General features: G+C 38.1%; 1 pseudogene; it reads right to left on the bottom strand.

The window, feature by feature from the left end:
- Positions 1 to 6278: 6278 nt before the first annotated feature.
- On the bottom strand, positions 6279 to 6400 carry LOC129883857 (5S ribosomal RNA; annotated as a pseudogene).
- Between the last annotated feature and the right edge of the window lie 12253 nt (positions 6401 to 18653).

Below are 18653 nucleotides of genomic sequence, written 5' to 3'. Positions count from 1 at the left end.
TCTAAAGCAAGATCTCAGATGTGAAAGAAAGGTAACATCCTAAATGTCTTGTAGCTTCCTATTTATGGATGTGGCGTGCAACATATCGATAATCAAGACTCTACTAGACACGATCTACAAATAATACAAGGACGAACTTCTCTGACACCACTTCTATCATGACTCAACTCCGTAGGCCGCGACTGGGGTCCCTGTATATGTGTCTATCAGTTGTGGTCAAGTTGAACTGTAATTTACATAATACCATGCAATAAAACCCTATTGGGTGATAACATTTTCATAAATCAGTAGCATCTTTCATTTGTATCATATCATGAAAGGGCATGTAAGCCGACGAGGCTATCATACATATAAACTTTTACAACATTTCAAGTAGACCCAGCTGAACAATACTTACACATACAACACATATATACATGTCTGTAGACCTCTAACAATATCAATGAAAACATTTGGCAGGACAGGGCCCCCACCTTACCCCTGAATAACAAAATAATACTATACATAAACGACTAGTGCCAAAATCTAAGCTCTGATACAATGGATCCTCTTCCAGATGAGCTGAACGGGATCCTAAGATGACGAACTCCCAAAACCTATACCTATACCTGCGGGCATGAAACGCAACCCCCCTGAGAGAAGGGGGTCAGTACAACATATGTACTGAGTACATAAAATATAACATAATACAACTGGAAGTATATTTGAAATAGAGAAGCAAGGGTAAATTATCAAATCAGCAACTTATACCTGGGAAAGTAAAATCATGCATGCTCAAATTTTCAATATAGTCGACCCTATCAGGGATCCGGTGAATCATATCTGTAGTACCATCACCTTCTTATTACAACACATCATCACATCATCATATATATACATATGTACCCAGCCCTATAGTGAGGGCGTGATGAACAATGCTGTAGAATTGTGCACGATTACTATTCCTAACCCGAGTGCGATGAAAGAAGTGTTATAATATACACGAGTAGAGTAGTGAAAAACGAAACACAGTTTAAATCATTATCGGAGACTTAATAAAGTTATCAGGTGAATCATCCCAGGAGATCAAGGTAGAAAGTATCTGACGTATACCCTCTAAATGTCACTAAGGACTATGTAAAAGAGAGTTTTGCAAATCTTAGACTTATACCAATATGAAATATCTTATAGCAGTCCGAGCGTTGGTTATCTCAGAGCCTTTATTTTTACGAAAAAGAGCTTAGTCGAATCAATCGTTATACATTTATATAGAAGACTCAAGGAGTAGGAGTTTAACTACTTTAAAAGTCTAAACATCCAGAAGTGATTCAGAGTCCTGAAGTCATATTCAAAACCTAAGAGTGAATTTACCCCTAAGCTTTCATCATCCATAGCCTACATCTAAGACATGCCAAAAGGAAGAGAAAAGATAGGCTTTACATACCTATGTCAAAAACATGCCAAGAGAGAGCTTCACATACCTCGTATGGTTTACTCTTTGTCCTATTCGCCTCGTCGTCCTTTGAACCTATTCAACATGAAAGTAATACGAATATCAACCACTCTTAACTTTCCAGCATCTTAGGTTTCACCTTAGTATTCATGGAATCTATTTCATTGTTCGTCTCCTCGACTAGTTCTTTAATTAGTTAAGACGTCAACGAAAATTGGGCAGCACCACCCCTACAATGTACCCTATCCGAATTTCCAACTCCAATCCTAATACCTACACACAACCAACAACAACAACCTGCAGCATATGTTTAAGCAGTTCACATCAGCAATATACAACATAAACTCCAAATGACTCGCTTAAAATTACGATATCAAAATAGGGTGTCTAGCCTTTATTTTATAACACCTTTAGTCGTATGAAGTGGGGGGTCGTGTGGATGCAACCAGAAGCTCCCCCACCTCTTTTATAATACATTTAGGCCCTTCAACACACACCACACAACCATAAGCCGCCTCCAACCACACAACGCCTCCCTTTAACTATAATTTAACTACGACGACTTCAATTTAGATTGTTTCTTTCGCTGAGCATCTCCACGACTTTTTTTTTATACTTCCAGCAGTATTAAAGGTACATAATACAGTCCATAACAACCCCATAAAGTCCAAATTTAAAGATGAACCTTACCTTACCCAAAATTGGCCAAAACTGCCAAATTGCAACTCGGAACTTCTCCAAATGTGCTGAAATTGAGCGGGCTGTTTGTGTTATTTCTCCGCTGCCACAAATTGGAATTTTCGGTTATCAAAAACTAATATATAACCTTGGGACACCTCAAATAATTAATTCACAGAACGAAACTCCGAGGCTTACCTTGGCAGCCCCAACCCGTAGCCCCTCTAGCTTGTACCCTTAGCGTTTTCCTCTTCTTCTTTCTTACTTTATTCCAAGTTTCCCAAGTGTAAAGCTGAAGATACGGTTCCGTAGGTATAATAAGATACATATATACATCTCCATGTAGTTGAGGAACACCGTAGATAATTAATTCACGGAGAAAAATTAAAGGACTTACCTTTAATTTCTCAAAACCGTGGCTGCCTTGTTCCTTGTCCTTTTTCATGTTTTTCCCTCAAAGTTCTTGGCTGATTTTTGGATAATGAACAAGTTAAGAGTCACATAATACATATATATACACCTATTTAGAAGGTTTCACATGGCATCCCCCTAGGGTGCCACCTCAACTTGTTCGGCCAATCACATGCCGCCATATGGAAGTGGGGTCCACCCTAAGCTACTGTATCACCTACTTGACCCTAAGTAGGTGCATCACCTGTTTTTCCAAGTAGGTGCATCGTTTCCTTATTTCTCTTTCATGAGCTCGTAATCTCATCTTACTTCAAGAGCCTATGCACTCCTTGCAACTTAAGCTCGATGTGTACTCAAGTAGCTTAAGTGTGTAGGACTTCTAAGTTAGTATCTTACGTAGGCAGGTCGAGTCCTACGACTCCTTACTTAGCCTCCAACTTCTTCCGACTCCTCATAACCCTATTTCCAACCTTCTCTACTATGGGACATGACATTCTCCCTTCCTTGGAGTTGTTTAATAGCATTGTAGATTATCCGGTTCACATAGTAACTGCAAAGAAGCTTAAGAGACATTCTGAGCTCAAGAGTGTGGGGTGTAATAGTACCCATATGTACCCTTAGCCCCAATTAGCGTGTTAGCAGAATAAAAAAAAGTAGAAATCAAAAAGGGGTCTCAAGAGAGCACATGAGAACATATATAGCACAAGAGGGCCGTTAAGGCCATCACGGAACACAAAGCCCAAAACATATATACATAACCCACATCACAAGTCTACAGACCTCTATAGAATAGTAGCCTAGTCATATAAAGGGATAGGGCCCCTCCGTAACCTTAACCAATATGTACAAATGTACAACAGAAAAGTTAGTACTAAAATAGGGCTCCGAACAAAGGAGCACTGCCAACCAACAGGGTGGACGTCCTAGGCGAGCGGATCAACAAACTGAGCATCTGTACTCGTAGGCATGTAACGCAGACTCTCGAAGAAAGGGGGTCAGTACGGAAAATGTACTGAATATGTAAAGCATGGAATGTAATAAGTAAAGCCATTACAAGAACAGAAGGTGCAAAATTGAGCAAACTACCCAGAATACCAAAATGTTTTTCATAACTACAGATATTGTATGCAAAAAACATATGACATATCCGGCCCCATTATGGGACTCGGTGAACAAATCGTGGTCGCCGTCCCATCACTGGTGCCATAGCACATCATAACTCCAGAGTAGAGAATATCTTTATAACAAATCATATCATATCAGAAGGTTATATCAAATCATATCATATCATATGTGTACATGGCACATCATAACTCCACAAATCCCATGTATAGGTCGTACCTACCCTCTCACGTTGGGGCACGATGAATAATGCAGAGAAGTACGCATGATAACAAATCCTAGCTCGGTCTCAATTAAAGAAGCATTGAGGCATCCACGAGTGGAGTAGTGAGAAACTAGATGCAATTTAAATCATATTTAAGATGCGATGGTGTACTTAAAATGAGCTATCATTCAAAAATCAAGACAAGAGTCATGTCAAGTACCTTTTAAAAATTACTATGGGTTATATCAAAATAGAACTTTTGGGCATCATATACACATATCAAGGTATAACAAAATATCTTTTGGAAAATCAAGAAGTTGGCCATCCTAGCAGCTCTACGAATAGGAACTCCCTTGGAATCATATAAAAGTCATATACTTGCTTCATAAAAACCATGCCAAAAAGGAAGGTTAGCTTTACATATTTGTGCCCAAAACATGCTAAGAGATAGAATAAGCTTAATACACTTATGCCGAAGACATTCCAAAAGAAAGTCTAAGCCTTACATACTTATGCCAAAAACATGGCAAGAGAAGGAAATATTAGCTTTACATACCTCTTACGGATTACTCTTAACACGTTCGCCTCGTCGTCTCTTGAACTTATTTCGCATGAAAGAAATACAAGCATCAACAACCCTCGACTTTCCAGTGTCTTAAGTTACATATGAGTATTCATAGAACTCATCTCCTCGCTCGCCTTCTCGACTAGTTCCTTAGTTAGTTAAGGAGTTAACGGAAATCGGGCAGCATCTCCCCTATAACTTGACCTATCCAAACCTCCAATTTAATCTCTAACCTTATCGGCCATATTCACAATAACAATAAGGAACCATATATAAGAAAACTAACTCGACATTATTCAAAACAAGCCTCAAACAGCCTGCTCAAAACTACGACTCCAAATTACAGTTTTTAATCCCTATTTTGTAAAAACGTTAACCATACATAACGGAGATTTATGTGGATGGAAACAGAAGAAACCACACCTATTTTAGAATACTTTTCATCCCTGCAAAACACAATCAAACCACCTGTAAGCGCAGCACAACAACCACAACACACTACTCGACTTTGGTTTAACTATAACGACCTTAGTTTAGTTTGTTTCCAACGTCAAGCATCTTTGTGAAATTTTTACACTTCCAGCCACATATAAAACGTTTATTACACTCCATAACCACACCATAAACTCCAAATTGAAAGGAAAACCCTTACCTTACCCGAAATTGGCCAAAGCTTGCCAAAACTTGTCTCGGAAGTTCTTCTAGCGCGGCTAAAATATTGTGGCTGTTTGTTGTCCGCTTGGTTCTGATCCAAACCTTAACTTTACATTATTAACACCCTCATAACATTTCCAAACCCTTACCAAAATGTGGGAGAATAGAACCAATCCATACCTAAACAAACAGCTTCCCAAACTTGATGAAAATTAACTTTGGAAACTCCTTTACGCGGCTGAGCTATGGTGGCTGTTTGCAGCCCTATATTGCTGCCCCAAATAGTTAATTTACGTCATTAACACATCCATTTAGTCGAGGAATACTTATATAGTTAATTGACAGAGCGAAATTGGGGCTTACCTTTCACTTTGGCCAAAGCCGTCGCCCCACTCTCTTAACCTCTTAGGGTTTCTCTTTTTGTTTCTTTTGTTCAGCACTTTTGTTTCTTTTGTTCTAAGTGCTGAAATAAGATATGTACAGCATGTAGTACATATATACACCTCCTTAAGAGGTGACACATGGCATCCCCCTAGGTCTCCACCTCAATCATGCATCCAATCCAAAGATGCCATGTGGCAGCGTGGGGCCCACCTTAAGTAGGTGTGTCACCTACTTTGTCCAAGTAGGTACATCACCTACTTGCTTCTAAGTAGGTGCTACACCTCCTTCCATATCTTCCATGGGTTCTCAATCTCATCTCATTTTAAGAACCTATGTATTCGTTTCTACTTAAGCTCGATGCGTACTCAAGTAGCTCAAGAATGTAAGATATCCAAGTTTGTAGCTTACGCAAGTAAGTCGAGTCCTATGACCCATTACTTGGCCTCCAACTCCTTCTGGATTCTTATAACCCTATTTCCAATCTTTCCTATTATTGGGGTATCTCATTCTCCCCTCCTTAGAGTTGTTTGATAGCATTATAGATTATTCGACTCACATGACGACTTCTAAGAAACTTAAGAGCCTTCCCAGAAACTTAAGAAGCTTAAGAAGTGTTCCAAGGTACCAAAGTACCGGGTGTAACATCTTTCCCCCCTTTAGAACATTCATCCTCAAATATGAACCAAAACCTTCCTCCAGATCTTATACCGGCTATTTGGAAAGTTCCTCTATCCCGTTGCTATAACATATACTTTTATCGAGCAATCAATATCAAAGTTCCAAAGGTTAGGATTACTTGTAGACGTAGGGAATAGGTATGGATAGTTGTGTTTCATTTCCTCTTTCGCTTCCCATGGGGTCACCTATCCTAGTACTACTCTCGCCCAAGCACGCTTAACTTCAGAGTTATGATGGGATCTAGTGCATTAGTGCTGGTATGATCGCATCCATCCCTTATGGGATCTCGTTTGAAGTTTAAGCATTCCCACTTACATATGATAGCGTCAGTTCATTTTCTCTTATGCTTGTACTTTTCTTGCCCACTTTCCACCTTTAGGGTGTATCCATGTCATTGTCTGTTTATTTCTAACTTTCCAAATGTATATGAGTCCTTTACAACCTATTTAGTATACTGCGCGATTTCCATATCTTCTTTTACATCACCTATACTTTGGGTTACCCATGTACGAAACCTTAATACAATCATGAGGTGCTTAGAATCCTCAATATACAGTACCAACTCCAGCCTTGAACATGGGTACTCGAGTAATATCCTTAATGTAGTAGTGCATTTAAAGCCATATTTCATTCATCCTAATCAGTAATTAGCTCATCTCCGTTTATCCTGGTGTATCAACTCAGTCAGTTCTTTAATATGTCATTCTATCTAGATCTAGGTGTCATCTCTAAATCATCCCTTAGTCTCACCAGTCTTTTCCAGATTCTTTTTCCATACCCATATTGACCTCTTTGCTACTATTACAATTACTTTAGTCATTAACTTATTTATCAAGGTTAGCCTTACTCGTAGTTTAGTCAAATCTCATTCTTATTATGGACAAGGCATACTACAACCTTGTATCTCCTTTTATTTCTTGGAAAATTTGGGCAGAGTTTCCTCTGCATTTCATACTATCTCAACACCTGCATGCAGAAAATGCCAACAATGCCTCACAGGGCCAACATATATATTCATATCGTATCATACCGCAACCACATAGGGTGCCCAATATCAACAACAGTAAAACAAAATGATGGACTTACCTCATCTGCCCAACTCAAACTGCACCTGTTATCCTGCCCTGTCTACTTTTCCTATCTATTTTTAACTTCATATGTCAATTGTACTTCAATACCTCACCTGACAAATATCTTCCGTGCCTTTGCTTACCTGCGTGCTTTGTAACTTCCAATATCGTCAGTCACCTTCTTCTATCGATGTTGTCCTTCTTCTAAAACCATAGTTTATTATAAGGAATTTCATTCCCTATGACTCGGCTCTATCGCACGATCTTAGATATGAAAGAAAGGTAACATCCTAAATGTCCTATAGCCTTCTATTTATAGATGTGGTGCACAACACAATGATAAATAAGACTCCACTAGACATGGTCTGTAGACACTCTAAGGACGAACTATTCTAATACCACTTCTATCACGACCTAACTCCGTAGGCCGTGACTGGTGCCCAATTTGGGTACCCATATGTACCCTTAGCCCCACCGATCATGTTAGCAGAATAAACAAATGTAGAAATCAAAAGAGAGCACTATAGAGCGCACGAAAATAGATGTAGCACGCGAAGGTCATTAAGGCCGTCACTGAACACAAACCCAAAACACATATACAGAACCCACAACACAATTCTATAGACCTCTACAAAATAATAGCATAGTTATATGACGGGATAGGGCCCTATTGTACCCTTAACCATTATGTATAAATATATAACAGAAAAGCTAGTGCCAAAATAGGGCTCTGGAGAAAGGAGCACCGCCAACCAACAGGGTGGATGTCCTAGGCGAGCGGATCAGCAAACCGAGCATCTATACCTGCGGGCATGTAATGCATCCCCCCAAAGAAAGGGGGTCGGTACGAAAAATATACTGAATATGTAAAGCATGGACTATAATAAGTAAAGCCATTACAAGAACAGAAGGTGCAAAATTGAGCAAACTACCCAGAATACCAAAATGTTTTTCATAACTACAGATATTGTATGCAAAAAACATATGACATATCCGGCCCCATTATGGGACTCGGTGAACAAATCGTGGTCGCCGTCCCATCACTGGTGCCATAGCACATCATAACTCCAGAGTAGAGAATATCTTTATAAAAAATCATATCATATCAGAAGGTTATATCAAATCATATCATATCATATGTGTACATGGCACATCATAACTCCACAAATCCAATGTACAAGTCGTACATGCCCCCTCACGTTGGGGCACGACGAACAATGCAGAGAAGTATGCATGATAAAAAATCCTAGCTCGGGCTCAGTGAAAGAAGCATTGAGTCATCCATGAGTGGAGTAGTGAGAATCTAGATGCAATTCAAATCATATTTGAGACTCGATGGTGTACTTAAAATGAGCTATCATTCAAAAATCAAGATAAGAGTATTGTCAAGTACCTTTTAAAAGTTACTATGGGTTATATCAAATTAGAACTTTTGGAAATCATATACACATATCAAGGCATAACAAAATATCTTTTGGAAAATCAAGAATTTGGCCATCCTAGCGGCTCTACGGATAGGAACTCCCTTGGAATCATATAAACGTCATATACTTGCTTCATAAAAACCATGCCAAAAAGGAAGGTTAGCTTTAAATATTTGTGCCCAAAACATGCCAAGAGATAGAATAAGCTTAATACACTTATGCCGAAGACATGCCAAAATAAAGTCTAAGCCTTACATACTTATGCCAAAAACATGGCAAGAGAAGGAAACGTTAGCTTTACATACCTCTTACGGATTACTCTTAACACATTTTCCTCGTCGTCTCTTGAACCTATTTAGCATGAAATAAATATGAGCATCAAAAACCCTCTACTTTCCATTGTCTTAAGTTACATATGAGTATTCATAGAACTCATCTCCTCGCTCGCCTTCTCGACTAGTTTCTTAGTAGTTAAGGAGTTAACAGAAATCGGGCAGCATCTCCCCTATAACTTGCCCTAGCCAAACCTCCAATTTAATCTCTAAACTTAGAAACCATATTCATATTAACAAGTAGCAACCATATATAATAAAACTAACTTTACATTATTCAAAACAAGCCCCAAACAGCCCGCTCAAAACTACGACTCCAAAATATGGTTTTTAATCTCTATTTTGTAAAACCTTTAACCATACGTAACGGAAGTTTATATGGATGGAACCAGAAGAACCAACACATCTTTTAAAATAATTTTCATCCCTTCAACACACAATCAAACCCCCTTCAAGCGAAGCACAACAACCACAACACACTACTCGACTTCGGTTTAATTATAACGACCTTCGTTTAGTTTATTTCCAATGTCAAGCATCCTTGTGCAATTCTTATACTTCCAGACACATATAAGACGTTTAATACACTCCATAACCACACCATAAACTTCAAATTGAAAGGAAAACCCTTACCTTACCCGAAATTGGCCAAAGCTTGCCAAAACTTGCCTCGGAAGTTCTTCTAGCGCGACTGAAATGTCGTGGCTGTTTGTTGTCCGCTTGGTGCTGCTCCAAAACTTAAATTTAAATTATTAAAACCCTCATAACATTTAAAAACCCTTACCAAAACGTTGTAGAATAGAACCAAGACATACCTTAACAAACGGCTTCCCAAACTTGCTGAAAATTAAGTTCGGAAACTCCTTTACGCGGCTGAGCTTTGGTGGCTGTTTGCAGACCTATCTTTCTTCCACAAATAGTTAATTTACATCATTAAAACCTCCAATTAGTAGAGGAATACCTTAGATATTTAATTGATGAAACAAAATTGGGGCTTACCTTTCACTTTGGCCAAATTCGTCGCCCCTCTCTCTTCACCTCTTAGGGTTTCTCTTTTTGTTTCTTTTGTTCTAAGTGCTGAAATAAGATATGTATAGCATGTAGTACATATATACACCTCCTTAAGATGTGACACGTGGCATCCCTAAGGGGTGACATATGGAAGCCCCCAAGGGAACCACCTCAATCATGTATCCAATCCAAAGCTGCCACATGGCAGCGTGGGTCCCATCTTAAGTAGGTGTGTCACCTACTTGGTCCAAGTAGGTGCATCACCTGCTTGCTTCCGAGTAGGTGCTACACCTCCTTCCTTCTCTTCCGTGGGTTTGCAATCTCGTCTCATTTTAAGAGCCTATGTATTCCTTACTACTTAAGCTCGATGCGTACTCAAGTAGCTCAAGTATGTAAGACATCCAAGTTGGTAGCTTACGCAAGTAAGTCAAGTCCTATGACCCATTACTTGGCCTCCAACTCCTTTCGAATTCTTATAACCCTATTTTCAATCTTTCCTATTATTGGGGTATCTCATTCTCCCCTCCTTAGAGTTGTTTGATAGCGTTATAGATTATCCAACTCACATGATGACTTCTAAGAAACTTAAGAGCCTTCCCAGAAACTTAAGAACCTTAAGAAGTGTCCCAAGGTACCAAAGTATGGGGTGTAACATCTACAACCAAGTCTCCATAGAGGTCATTTCCTTATCCATTTCTTTCGACTAGTTCATTACTAGTTCCTAAGTTACTGAAAATTGGGCAGCATCTCCCCTATAACTTCAACATATCCGAGATTTCAACTTGACCAAAATATCAATAACCATACCAACAACAACAACCAGAAGCATATATATAAATAAATCACTTCAACATTACTCAATACAACTCAAAACAACTAGCTCTGAACTACGATACCAAAATGGAGTTCTTAGCCTTTATTTTGTAAAATCTTTTACCATACAAAACGGAGGGTCGTGTGGCTGGAACAGAAGAACCCATACCCATTTTTGAGAACTTTCCATCCCTTCAACATGCAATTAAACCACCCCCAACCTGCATCACCACAACAACAACATACTACTCGACTTCGATTTACCTACTACGACTTCAATTTAGTTTGTTTCTACCATCAAGCATCCTTATACACTATTTTCACTTCAAGACTCACTTAATACATGTAATATACCCCATAAAAACATCATAAACTTCAATTTGAAAGGAAAATCCTTACCTTGCCCGAAACTCGCCAAAACTCACCTCGGAAGCTCTTCTAGCGCTACTGAAACTTCGTAGCTGTTTGTTGTCCATTTGGGGATGATCCAAACTATAAATTTATATTATTAACACCTTTATACCTTCATACTATACTCCATATAATTAATTCACAGAACGGAATTGGAGAACTTACCTTTTTCTCCTCCCAAAACTGTAGCTCTTTCTTCTCTCTAGCTTAAGTTTCTCTTCTTATCTTTTTGTCTAGAACTTTCTTGGAGATAATATGACTTATAAGATAAGGATGAACTTAAAGTCATAAATATTATATATATATATATATAATCCACTTTAGGAGGGGACACATAGCATCCCCTAAGTGGTGATACATGTCAAGCCCTAAGCGGTGATATATGTCAAGCCCTCATTGGGCCAACACATCCTTCCTCAAATCATGGGACACCACATAGCATATGGGGTCCACCACCCTTGCTCCAGCTTCTGCCATGTAGCACTCTCTCATGCTGATACGTGGCACTCTCTCATGCTGCCACGTGGAACTCTCTTTTCCCCTCGTGGGTTTGTAATCTCGTCTTACTTTATGAACCTATGTAATCCTTGATACGTAATCTTGGTATGTACTAAAGTAGCTTAAGTATGTAAGATTTCCAAATTGGTAGCTTACGTAAATAAGTCGAGTCCTACGACTCATTATTCGGTCTCCAACTTCTTTCGGATTCTTATAACTCTATTTCCAATCTTCTCTACTATGAGGTATCGCATTCTCCTTTCTTTAGAGTTGTTTGATAGCGTTATAGATTACCCAGCTCACATGGTAACTTCTAAGAAGCTTAAGAACCTTTCAAGAAACTCAAAACCTCTCAAGGTACAAAAGTCTTTCAAGACACAAAAGTATGGGGTATAACATTCTTCCCCCCTTTAGAACATTCGTCCTCGAATGTTAACTCGTCTTATAGGGTTTTACGAGGATTTTTGGGATTTCTGTCTAACCATTATCTTCCAATCCTTTTAGGAGTTTAGGCTACCTTTAGATATAAGGAACAAGTATGGATATCTCTTCTCTACCTCCCTATAACGTATCCAAAATATTATAACTGTATTGTCCTTATTGAACCCTTATTCCTTTTACCACGTACTTACTCACTTGTTCCTATATGTAATACATACATATTTATAGGTTGCATAACTCTGTTGGTACAACTTTTATGAGGTAGACATAGTTTTTTCGTCTTCGGGTTCATTTTGCTTCACCTATCTTATTCACATTGAAACTCGCTTATCCCATCTTACCATACTTCTTTCTTTTCTTTTATTCACTCTTTGCTCTTCTCACTTCCAATCATAGGAGGCTTGATGTCCCTTTTCCTTGGTTATTCATCTATCACAGCATCATTTGCGACCAATTCTATAGACAACATCTTGGATTTTGACCCTGCATGGTATCGTTAAACTTCACACGATCTCTTGAGTTATTCGATACCCTTACCTGGTCGTACCCTTTCTTTTTTTATACACACCCATCTTCTAACATTATTTCATGCAGGGTTTTGCCGAAAACTTCTTGACACCGCCTTAAATACCATTCTAACTTCTATCTCATTATTGTTGGCTTTTAGCCCTTCTAACTTGCTTCAACATGGGATCTTCTTGAAGTTTGAACATCCATGTCCGCTATATTGTATTATCCATTATTTCTATCTTGCCCTTACATTCTTCTCACTCGTTTCCCCCCTTAAGGGGGGGGGGGGGTACTTATACCTTTGTCCAATCTCAAAACTCATCCAATCTCTTTTCCCAATCCACTTGGTACCATATCATGTCCATCTCTTTCTTTATCCTTTATAACTTGATTTTCTATATACGAAACCTTGACTAAGTCATGAAGCGATGAGAACCTTTCCATACATAGTGTGACATTTCATCTATTAATCTGTACTTGTGTAATGTGACCCATGGAACAACTCATCCAAGGCCACACTTCACTTATCTTTATCAAAAGTTAATTAGCACTTTTAGTTGTTCCAATTTTAATTAGGCAATACTTGTATTCCGACGATAATTGTCCAAGGTTCTCTTTGTAGGAGTAGCTTTATCCCAACCTATATCCTTTGTTTCTTGGGATGAATGTATATTGCCCCATTTATTCCTTAAGTTTACCATATTTGTCTCTTAAGGATTCCACTATTATCGGGGCGATGTTATGTGCACGCATCACCCCTTTATACCTTATACCCCTTGCCCTTACCGTGTACCCAACACTGGATTTTAATTTTCTCAACAACATACCAAGTTCACCTCAATCAGGGCCTTACCTTATAACCATGTAGTCGTATTGCACTTTTAAGTTCATACTGTACGTTTCCCCTTCGTTCCGTATATGTATTTATTTAATCATATTTATCTTAGGTGCTTCCGTAGATTTCTCTTATCATGTATCTCGTCTATGTCTATCTTTTATTCCGCATAAGAGGGATCTTATACTACCTCTATATTATTCGGAATGCATTACTTCCACATAATCCTTTTTCTCATTTCCAAAATGTATTCTATCCATCCATCTTTATTCGTGTCATACCAATCATTACCTAACACCACTTTTATCTTGTTGCTCATCCTTCTACAGCTTGGTCTTTCATAGTTTTGTCACTTTTAGCATTCGTATCTTTGGCTACACATGTCATGACCTATTGTTACACTGTCATCTCACTTTCTTCTTGCTTACTCCTTTCAGTTACTCTTTCTTTCCTTGTGCTCGCTATCATTTCCGTTATCGCATAGTCTTTATTCACAACTTTCCCTACAGAACTTTTTAAGTCTTTCTTATTTATTCCCTAGCCCGCTTTTCTAGTTCACACTTACCCTTATATTCTTATTACACGGACCATATCCTATCACTAGCCACTTTCTCACTAGGCTTTACTTATTTTCATAATGATCCTCGTTATATTCACATCATATCCTGTTCGTATTCCACCCCATAGTATAACACTTCTTAACTTTTTTCACGATTCTTACTATAGGTTACTTACCCTTCTTAGTTAGTCTTATCCTTAATACCTCCCAAGCTGTCCTATTAATACTTCATATCCATCATAATTTTATTTCCCTTGCACTCTTGTCTTAATCATACTATTACTCCCTTTTAATTATAGCTCATCATATTTTATCCATGTGTATCAATTTCATTGGTGCCTTGATATATCGTTCTATCCAGAACTACCAAGTTTCTCTAAATCACCTCCCTAGGGTCACAAGTCTTTTCCAACTTCGGTTTACCATATCAATATCGACCTCCTTGTTTCTATTGCCATCAATTCAGCAATTAACTTATTTCTCAAGGTCATCCATACTCGTGGTTTAGACGAATCTCATCATTATTATGGGCACGACCTTTCAAGACATACTATAGTCCTGTATCTCATTTTTTTTTTTATTTCTAGGAAAATTTGGGCAGAGTTTCCTATGTATTTATTACTATCTCAAACCTGCACATAGAAAATACCAATAGTGCCTCATAGGGCCAATATGTATAAAGGTACATATATATGTATCATATCACATCATATCGCTTCCACACAGGGCGCCCACAATCAACAGTATGAAAATGGACTTACCTCGTACGTCCACTGAAACTTCCCTTGTTACCCTTTCTTGTCTACTCTTCCTTTTAATTTACAACTTTACATTTCAGTTCTACTTCAATACCTTACCCAACAGATATCTTTCGTGCCTTTTCTTACTTGTGTGCCTTGTGACTTCCAATATCGTCAGTCACTTCCTTCCATTGCTGTCATCCTTTTGTTAACATCCAATGTTAATATAAGGAGTTTTCCTATGACTCGGATCTATCATACGATCTTAGATATGAAAGAAAGGTAATATCCTAAATATCTTGTAGCCTCCTATTTATAGATATGGCGTGCAACACATTGACAAACAAGACTCTACCAGACACGGTCTGTAGATATTCTGAGGAAGGACCGCTCTAATACCACTTTTGTTATGACCTAACTCCGTAAGTCGTGACTAGTGCTCGAGTTGGGCACCTATACGTACCCTTAGCCCCACTTAGCGTGTTAGCAGAATAAACAAAAGTATAAATCAAAAAGGGGTCGCTAGAGAGCGCATGAGAAGAGATATAGCACAAGAGGGCTGTTAAGGCCATCATGGAACACAAAGCCCAAAATATATATACATAACCCACATCACAAGTCTACATACCTCTATAGAATGATAGCCTAGTCATATGATCGGACAGGGCCCCATCGTACCCTTAACCAACATGTAACAAATGTACAACAGAAAAGTTAGTACCAAAATAGGGCTCCGAACAAAGGAGCACTGCCAACCAATAAGGTGGATGTCCTAAGCAAGTGGATCAGCAGGCATGTAACGTAGCCCCCGAAGAAAGGGGGTCAGTATGGATAATGTATCGAGTATGTAAAGCATGGACTGTAATAGGTAAAACCATTACCAGAACTGAAGGTGCAAAAATGAGCAAAATATCCAGAATATCAAAATGCTTTTCATAACCACAGATAATATATGCAGAAAAATATATGCCATATCTGACCCCATTATGGGACTCGGTAAACAAATCGTGGTCACCACCCTGTCACTGGTGCCACAACACATCATAACTCCAGAGTAAGGAATATCTCCATAATAAATCATATCATATCAGATCGTCATATCAGATCATATCAGATCATATGTGTACATGGCACATCATAACTCCACAAATCAAACCCATGTATAGGGCGTACCTTACCCTTCACGTTGAGGAATGGCAAACGATGCAGAGAAGTACGCACGATAACAAAACCTAACTCGGGCTCGGTGAAGGAAGCATTGAGGCATCCATGAGTGGAGTAGTGAGATACTAAATGCACTTTAAATCATTTTTGAGACTCGATGGAGTTAACAAAATGAGCTATTATTCAAAATCAAGACAAGAGTCATATCAAGTACCTTTTGAATATCACTATGATTTATATCCAAATAGAACTTTTGGAATCATATACACGCATCTAGGCATGATAAAATATCATTTGGAAAATCAAAAAGTTGGTCATCCTAGCGGCTCTACGAATAGGAACTTCCTTGGAATCATATAAAATTCATATACTTGTTTCATAAAAACCATGCCAAAAAGGAAGCTTAGCTTTATATACTTATGTCAAAACATGCCAAGAGAAAGAACGGCTAGCTTAACATACTTATGCCAAAGACATGCCAAAAGGAGGAACGGTTAGCTTTACATACCTCTTACGTATTACTCCAAATACATTAGCCCCATCGCCTCTTGAACCTATTTAACATGAAAGTGATACTATGGTTAATGACCTTTCACTTTACAATTCCAACCCTACAACCAAGTCTTCATAGAGGTCATTTTCTTATCCATTTCCCTTGACTAGTTCATTACTAGTTCCTAAGTTACCGAAAATTGGGCAGCATCTCCCCTATAACTTCAACATCCCCGAGATTTCAATTCGGCAAAAATATCAACAACCATACCAACAAAAACAACCAGCAGCATATATATAAATAAATCACTTCAATATTACACAATACAACTCAAAACAACTAGCTTCGAACTACGATACCAAAATAGAGTTCTTAGCCTTTATTTCATAAAATCTTTTACCATATGAAATGAAGGGTCGTGTGGCTGCAACCAAAAGCACCCACACCCATTTTCGAGTAATTTATAGCCCTGAAACACTCAATTAAACCACCCCCAACCTGCAGCACCACAACAACAACACACTATTCAACTTCGATTTACCAACTACGACTTTAATTTAGTTTGTTTCTAACGTCAAGCATTCTTATACACTTTTTACACTTACACACTCAATTAATACATGTACTATACCCCATAACAACATCATAAACTTCGATTTGAAAGGAAAATCCTTACCTTGCCCGAAACTCACAAAAACTCGCCTTGGAAATTCTTCTAGCGCGACTGAAACTTCATGGCTGTATGTTATCCATTTGGGGCTGATCCAAACCATAAATTTATATTAATAACACCTTCATACCTTTTTAGTATATCCCATATAATTAATTCATGGAACAGAATCAGAAAACTTATCTTTTTCTCCTCCCAAAACCATAGCTCTTTCTTCTCTCTAGCTTAAGTTTATCTTCTCTTCTTTTTGTCTAGAACTTTCTTGGAGATAATATGACTTATAGGATAAGGATGAACTTAAAGTCATAAATTATATATATATATATATATATATATATATATATATATATATATATAGGCCACTTTAGGAGGGGATACATGTCATCCCCTAAGTGGTGACACATGTCAAGCCCTAAGAGGTGACACGTGTAAAGCTCTCATTGGTCCAACACATCCTTCCTCCAATCATGGGATGCCACATGGCATGTGGGGTCCACCATTCTTGCTCTAGATGTTGCTACATGGCACTCTCTCATGCTGCCATATGGCACTCTCTTTTCCCCCTTGTGGGTTCGTAATCTCGTCTTACTTTATGAACCTATGTAATCCTTGATACGTAAGCTTGGTATGTACTCAAGTAGCTTAAGTATGTAAGATTTCTAATTTGGTAGCTTACGTAAATAAGACAAGTCTTATGACTCATTATTCGATCTCCAACTTCTTCCGGATTCTTATAACTCTATTTCCAATCTTCTCTACTATGAGGTATCACATTCTTCTTTCCTTAGAGTTGTCTGATAGCATTATAGATTACCGAGATCACATGGTACCTTCTAAGAAGCTTAAGAACCATTTAAAAAACTCAAAAACTCTCAAGGTACATGTCTTTCAAGACACAAAAGTACGGGGTATAACTAAAATGCCTTAGGAATAAGCCGCTCAAATAATACATTATCCTTAATCTTTTTGGAAAATTTGAGTTCAGAATATCGATCAGGGGGTCAAAACTTGTGGTAAATAGTCTCGGTGGATTTTTAGGACCCGTAGATTGAAAAATAGAGTTCTCAAGTCTCAAGGAACTGCGCAAACCAATAAGGTCCACATCGCGGACTTGCTTGCCTCCGCATCGTGGACCTGACTGTGTGTTTTTACTCAAATTTAGTTTTTATTAAGGGAACTTTAGACTTTTTCCTAAATTATTAGCTAATGAACCTAGACGTTTTTAGGACCTAATTTAACTCTATAAATTAACCTAAACCTCTAATTCTATTCATTCTTTAATAATTCACCTACTCAAATATTTCTCTCTCTACAAAAGACTTTCAAGGAATCCATTGAAGACTTCAAGTAAATTCACTCAAGCTCTCCACCAAAACACTCAAGTTCCTCCAAATTATTTGGTGTTCTCACTTAAGATATGTGGATATTGATTCATGAATTCTTTCATCCATGAAGCCCAATAAATTTTTCAAGGTTTTCTATCAAATTAAAGTATGGTATTTTATGGGTCTTATGATTTCTACTCCCATTACATGAATTATGATTCAAAGTAT

Source organism: Solanum dulcamara, chromosome 3 (genome assembly GCF_947179165.1).
Source record: "Solanum dulcamara chromosome 3, daSolDulc1.2, whole genome shotgun sequence".
NCBI lineage: Eukaryota > Viridiplantae > Streptophyta > Magnoliopsida > Solanales > Solanaceae > Solanum > Solanum dulcamara.
This window is presented reverse-complemented; position numbering and strand designations above follow the sequence as displayed.